We start from the raw sequence: 6,497 nt of genomic DNA, 5'->3' as shown, positions 1-6,497 counted from the left end.
CTCAAATCCTTAAAGACTCAATCCTTTAAGATAACTTCAAAGGGAAAACTCAATCCATTAGAAGAGGGTAGAGGGGGAGAAACATCATAAGATCCAACTATAATAGCAAAGCTCGCGATACATCATGATCGTGCCATATCAAGAACACGAGAGAGAGAGAGATCAAACACATAGCTACTGGTACATACCCTCAGCCCCGAGGGGGAACTACTCCCTCCTCGTCATGGAGAGCGCCGGGATGATGAAGATGGCCACTGGTGATGGATCCCCCATCCGGCAGGGTGCCGGAACAGGGTCCTGATTGGTTTTTGGTGACTACAGAGGCTTGCGGCGGCGGAACTCCCGATCTAGGTTTCTTTCTGGGGGTTTCTGTATTTATAGGAATTTTTGGCGTCGGTCTCACGTCAGGCGGGTCTCTGAGTTATCCACAAGATAGGGGGGCGAGCCCAGGGGGTAGGGCGCGCCCTCCACCCTCGTGGATGGCTCGGGACTCTTCTGGCCCAACTCTTTTACTCCGGGGGCTTCTTTTCGTCCATAAAAAATCATAAAAAATTGGCACGCCAATTGGACTCCGTTTGGTATTTCTTTTCTGTAAAACTCAAAAACAAGGAAAAACAGGAACTGGCACTGGGCTCTAGGTTAATAGGTTAGTCCCAAAAATCATATAAAACAGCATATAAATGCATATAAAATATCCAAGATGGATAATATAATAGCATGGAACAATAAAAAATTATAGATATGTTGGAGACGTATCAAGCATCCCCAAGCTTAATTCCTGATCGTCCTCGAGTAGGTAAATGATAAAAACAGAATTTTTGATGTGGAATGCTACCTAACATAATTATCAATGTAATTTCCTTTATTGTGGCATGAATGTTCAGATCCGAAAGATTCAAGACAAGAGTTTAATATTGACACAAAAATAATAATACTTCAAGCATACTAACAAAGTAATCATGTCTTCTCAAAATAACATGGCCAAAGAAAGTTCATCACTACAAAATCATATAGTTTGGCTATGCTCCATCTTCGTCACACAAAATATTCAAATCACGCACAACCCCGGTTTCAGCCAAGCAATTGTTTCATACTTTAGTATTTTCAAACTTTTTTCAACTTTCACACAATACATGAGCGTGAGCCATGGACATAGGACTATAGGTGGAATAGAATGGTGGTTGTGGAGAAGACAAAAAGGAGGAAGATGGTCTCACATCAACTAGGCAAATTAATGGGCTATGGAGATGCCCATCAATATATATCAATGTGAGTGAGTAGGGATTGCCATGCAACGGATGCACTAGAGCTATAAATGTATGAAAGCTCAACAAAAGAAACTAAGTGGGTGTGCATCCAACTTGCTTGCTCATGAATACCTAGGGCATTTGAGGAAGCCCATCGTTGGAATATACAAGCCAAGTTCTGTAACAAAAATTCCCAGTAGTTTATAAAAGTGACAGAATAAGAGACTCTCTATCATGAAGATCATGGTGCTACTTTGAAGCACAAGTGTGGAAAAAAGGATAGTAGCATTGTCCCTTCTCTCTTTCTCTCTCTCTCTCTCTCTCTCTCTCTCTCTCTCTCTCTCTCTCTCTCTCTCTCTTTTAGAGACTCCCCCTTTTTTGGAGACTCTTTCTCTTTTTTTGGAGACTCTTTTGGCCTCTTTTTTTCCTCACACGGGACAATGCTCTAATAATGAAGATCATCACACTTCTATTTATTTACAACTCAATAATTACAACTCAATACTTAGAACAAAATATGACTCTATATGAATGCCTCCGGCGGTGTACCGCGGGATGTGCAATGAATCAAGAGTGACATGTATGAAAAATTATGAATGGTGGCTTTACCACAAATACGATGTCAACTACATGATCATGCAAAGCAATATGACAATGATGGATCACGTCATAATAAACGGAACGGTGGAAAGTTGCATGGCAATATATCTCGGAATGGCTATGGAAATGCCATAATAGGTAGGTATGGTGGATGTTTTTAGGAAGGTATATGGTGGGTGTATGGTACCGGCAAAAGTTGCGCGGTACGAGAGAGGCTAGCAATGGTGGAAGGATGAGAGTGCGTATAATCCATGGACTCAACATTAGTCATAAAAAACTCACATACTTATTGCAAAAATCTACAAGTCATTAAAACAAAGTACTACGCGCATGCTCCTAGGGGAAGGGTTGGTAGAGTTAACCATCGCGCGATCCCGACCTCCACACATAAGGAGGACAATCAAAGAGATACCTCATGCTTCAAATTTGTTACACAACAGTTACCATACGTGCATGCTACGGGACTCACAAACCTCAACACAAGTGTTTCTCAAATTCACAATTACACCACTAGCATGACTCTAATATCACCATCCTCATGTCTCAAAACAATCATAAAGAATCAAACTTCTCATAGTATTCAATGCACTTTATATGTAAGTTTTTATTGTATCCCTCTTGGATGCCTATCATACTAGGACTAAATTCATAACCAAAGCAAATTACCATGATGTTCTAAAAGACTCTCAAAATAATATAAGTGAAGCATGAGAGTTCATTAATTTCTTCAAAATAAAACCACCGTCGTTCTCTAAAAGATATCAGTGAAGCACTAGAGCAAACGACAAACTACTCCGAAAGATATAAGTGAAGATCAATGAGTAGTTGAATAATTATGTAACTATGTGAAGACTCTCTAACATTTAAGAATTTCAGATCTTGGTATTTTATTCAAACAGCAAGCAAAACAAAACAAAATGACATTTCAAGAATAGCACAACTCATGTGAAGAAGCAAAAACTTAGGCTTAACCGATACTAACCGATAATTGTTGAAGAAGAAAGGTGGGATGCCTACCTGGGCATCCCCAAGTTTAGATGCTTGAGACTTCTTGAAATATTATCTTGAGGTGCCTTGGGCATCCCCAAGCTTGAACTTTTGCATCTCCGTAATTCCTTTTATATCTTGGTTTCCCTAAATCTCAAAAACTTCATCCACACAAAACTCAACAAGAACTCGTGAGATAAGTTAGTATAAACCAATGCAAAAACCTTATCATTCTCTACTGTAGAAAATCAAAAAAAATTATTCAACATTGCATACTAAATGCCTCTGCATATTTAAAACTCATATCCTCAAATAGAATCATTAAACAAGCAAACATATGCAAACAATGCAAACATAACAGCAATCTGCCAAAACAGTACAGTCTGTAAAAATGCAAGAGTATCAATACTTCCCTAACTCCAAAAATTATGAAAGTTTACCACACTGTAGAAAATTTGTCATATCTTACTGTGCAAAAAGTTTCAACATTTTATCATATTCTAACTTTCCTAGGGAAATTTTGCAACAGCGATAAACTTTCTGTTTTGCAACAGCAACTCATATACATGCAAAATAAGCATGGGAAAGGCTATCCTTGACATTTTTATTGAAAATAAAGATGCAAAACATTATTCTAAATAACATAAATCAAATCCTAACAAAATAAATTGACGCTCGAAGTAAAACACATATCATGTGGTGAATAAAAATATAGCTCCAAGTAAAGTTACTGATGAACGAAGACGAAAGAGGGGATGCCATCCGGGGCATCCCCAAGCTTAGGCTCTTGGTTGTCCTTGAATATTGCCTTGGGGTTCCTTGGGCATCCCCAAGCTTAGGCTCTTGCCACTCCTTATTCCATGGTCCATCAAATCTTTACCCAAAACTTGAAAACTTCACAACACAAAACTCAACAGAAAACTCGTAAGCTCCGTTAGTATAATAAAATAAATCACCACTTTTGGTACTGTTGTGAATTCATTATAAATTCATATTGGTGTAATATCTACTTTATTCCAACTTATCTATGGTTCATACCCTCCGATACTACTCATAGATTCATCAAAATAAGCAAACAACGCATAGAAAACAGAATCTGTCAAAAACAGAATAGTCTGTAGTAATCTGTAACTTTCGAATACTTCTGTAACTCCACAAATCCTGAAAAATTAGGAAGTCCTAAGAAATTTGTTTATTAATCTTCTGAAAAAAGAATCAACCGAAAAGCACGTTCCTGTGATTTATGAAAATTATTTTCGTGCGCGCAAAAGTTTCTGTTCTTCAGCAAGATCAAATTAACTATCACCGTAGGCTATCCTAAAGGTATTACTTGGCACAAACACTAATTAAAACACAAAACCACATCTAACCAGAGGCTAGATGAATTATTTATTACTAAACAGGAGCAAAAAGAAAAGAACAAAAATAAAAGTGGTTTGCCTCCCAACAAGTGCTAACGTTTAACGCCCCTAGCTAGGCATGATGATTCCAATGATGCTCACATAAGAGATAAGAGTTGAAACATAATGGGAGAATCATGAAGAATACGAGTAGCACATTTAAGTCTAACCCACTTCCTATGCATAGGTATTTTTTGAGCAAACAACTTATGGGAACAAGAATCAACTAGCATAGGAAAGCAAAACAAGCATAGCTTCAAGATTTTCAACACATTGAGAGGAAACTTGATATTATTGCAATTCCTACTAGCATATATTCCTCCCTCATAAATTTTTTCAGTAGCATCATGAATGAATTCAACAATATAGCCATCACATAAAGCTTTATCCTCATGATGCACAAGCATAGAAATTTTACTACTCTCCACATAAGCAAAATTCTTCTCATTCGGAATAGTGGGAGAAAACTTAACAAAATAACTATCATGTGAGGCATAATCCAATTGAAAATTAATATCATGATGACAAGTTTCATGGTTATCATTATTCTTTATAGCATACATGTCATCATAATAATCATCATAGATAGCAACTTTGTTCTCATAATCAATTGGAACCTCTTCTGAAATAGTGGATTCATCACTAAATAAAGTCATGACCTCTCCGAAACCACTTTCATCAACGTAATCATCATAAATAGGAGGCATGCTATCATCATAATAAATTTGCTCATCAAAACTTGGGGGACTAAAAATATCATCTTCATCAAACATAGCATCCCCAAGCTTGTGGCTTTGTATATCATTAGCATCATGGATATTCAAGGAATTCATACTAACAACATTGCAATCATGCTCATCATTCAAAGATTTGGTGCCAAACATTTTAATGCATTCTTCCTCTAGCAATTGAGCACAATTATCGGAATCCTTATTTTCACGGAAGACATTAAAAAGATGAAGCATATGAGGCACCCTCAATTCCATTTTTTTAATTTTCTTTTATAGACTAAACTAGTGATAAAACAAGAAACTAAAAGATTCGATTGCAAGATCTAAAGATATACCTTCAAGCACTAACCTCCCCAGCAACGGCGCTAGAAAAGAGCTTGATGTCTACTACACAACCTTCTTCTTGTAGACGTTGTTGGGCCTCCAAGTGCAGAGGTTTGTAGGACAGTAGCAAATTTCCCTCAAGTGGATGACCTAAGGTTTACCAATCCATGGGAGGCGTAGGATGAAGATGGTCTCTCTCAAACAACCCTTCAACCAAATAACAAAGAGTCTCTTGTGTCCCCAACACACCCAATACAATGGCAAATTGTATAGGTGCACTAGTTCGGCGAAGAGATGGTGATACAAGTGCAATATGGATGGTAGATATAGGTTTTTGTAATCTGAAAATATAAAAACAGCAAGGTAACTAGTAGCAAAAGTGATTGTAAACGGTGTTGCAATGCTTCGAAACAAGGCCTAGGGTTCATAATTTCACAAGTGCAAGTTCTCTCAACAATAATAACATAATTGGATTATATAACTATCCCTCAACATGCAACAAAGACTCACTCCAAAGTCACTAATAGCGGAGAACAAACAAAGACATTATTGTAGGGTATGAAACCACCTCAAAGTTATTCTTTCTGATCGATCTATTCAAGAGTCCGTAGTAAAATAACACGAAGCTATTCTTTCCGTTCGATCTATCCTAGAGTTCGTACTAGAATAACACCTTAAGACACAAATAAACCAAAACCCTAATGTCACCTAGATACTCCAATGTCACCACAAGTATCCGTGGGTATGATTATACGATATGCATCACACAATCTCAGATTCATCTATTCAACCAACACAAAGAACTTCAAAGAGTGCGCCAAAGTTTCTACCGGAGAGTCAAGACGAAAACGTGTGCCAACCCCTATGCATAAGTTCACAAGGTCACTGAACCCGCAAGTTGATCACCAAAACATACATCAAGTAAATCACGTGAATATCCCATTGTCACCATAGATAAGCACATGCAAGACATACATATCAAGTGTTCTCAAATCCTTAAAGACTCAATCCGATAAGATAACTTCAAAGGGAAAACTCAATCCATTACAAGAGAGTAGAGGGGAGAAACATCATAAGATCCAACTATAATAGCAAAGCTCGCGATACATCAAGATCGTGCCATATCAAGAACACGAGAGAGAGAGAGAGATCAAACACATAGCTACTGGTACATACCCTCAGCCCCGAGGGTGAACTACTCCCTCCTC

This window comes from Triticum aestivum, chromosome 5D, assembly GCF_018294505.1.
Source record: "Triticum aestivum cultivar Chinese Spring chromosome 5D, IWGSC CS RefSeq v2.1, whole genome shotgun sequence".
Lineage (NCBI taxonomy): Eukaryota > Viridiplantae > Streptophyta > Magnoliopsida > Poales > Poaceae > Triticum > Triticum aestivum.
The sequence above is the reverse complement of the archived record's forward strand: the minus strand, read 5'-3'. Positions refer to the sequence as shown.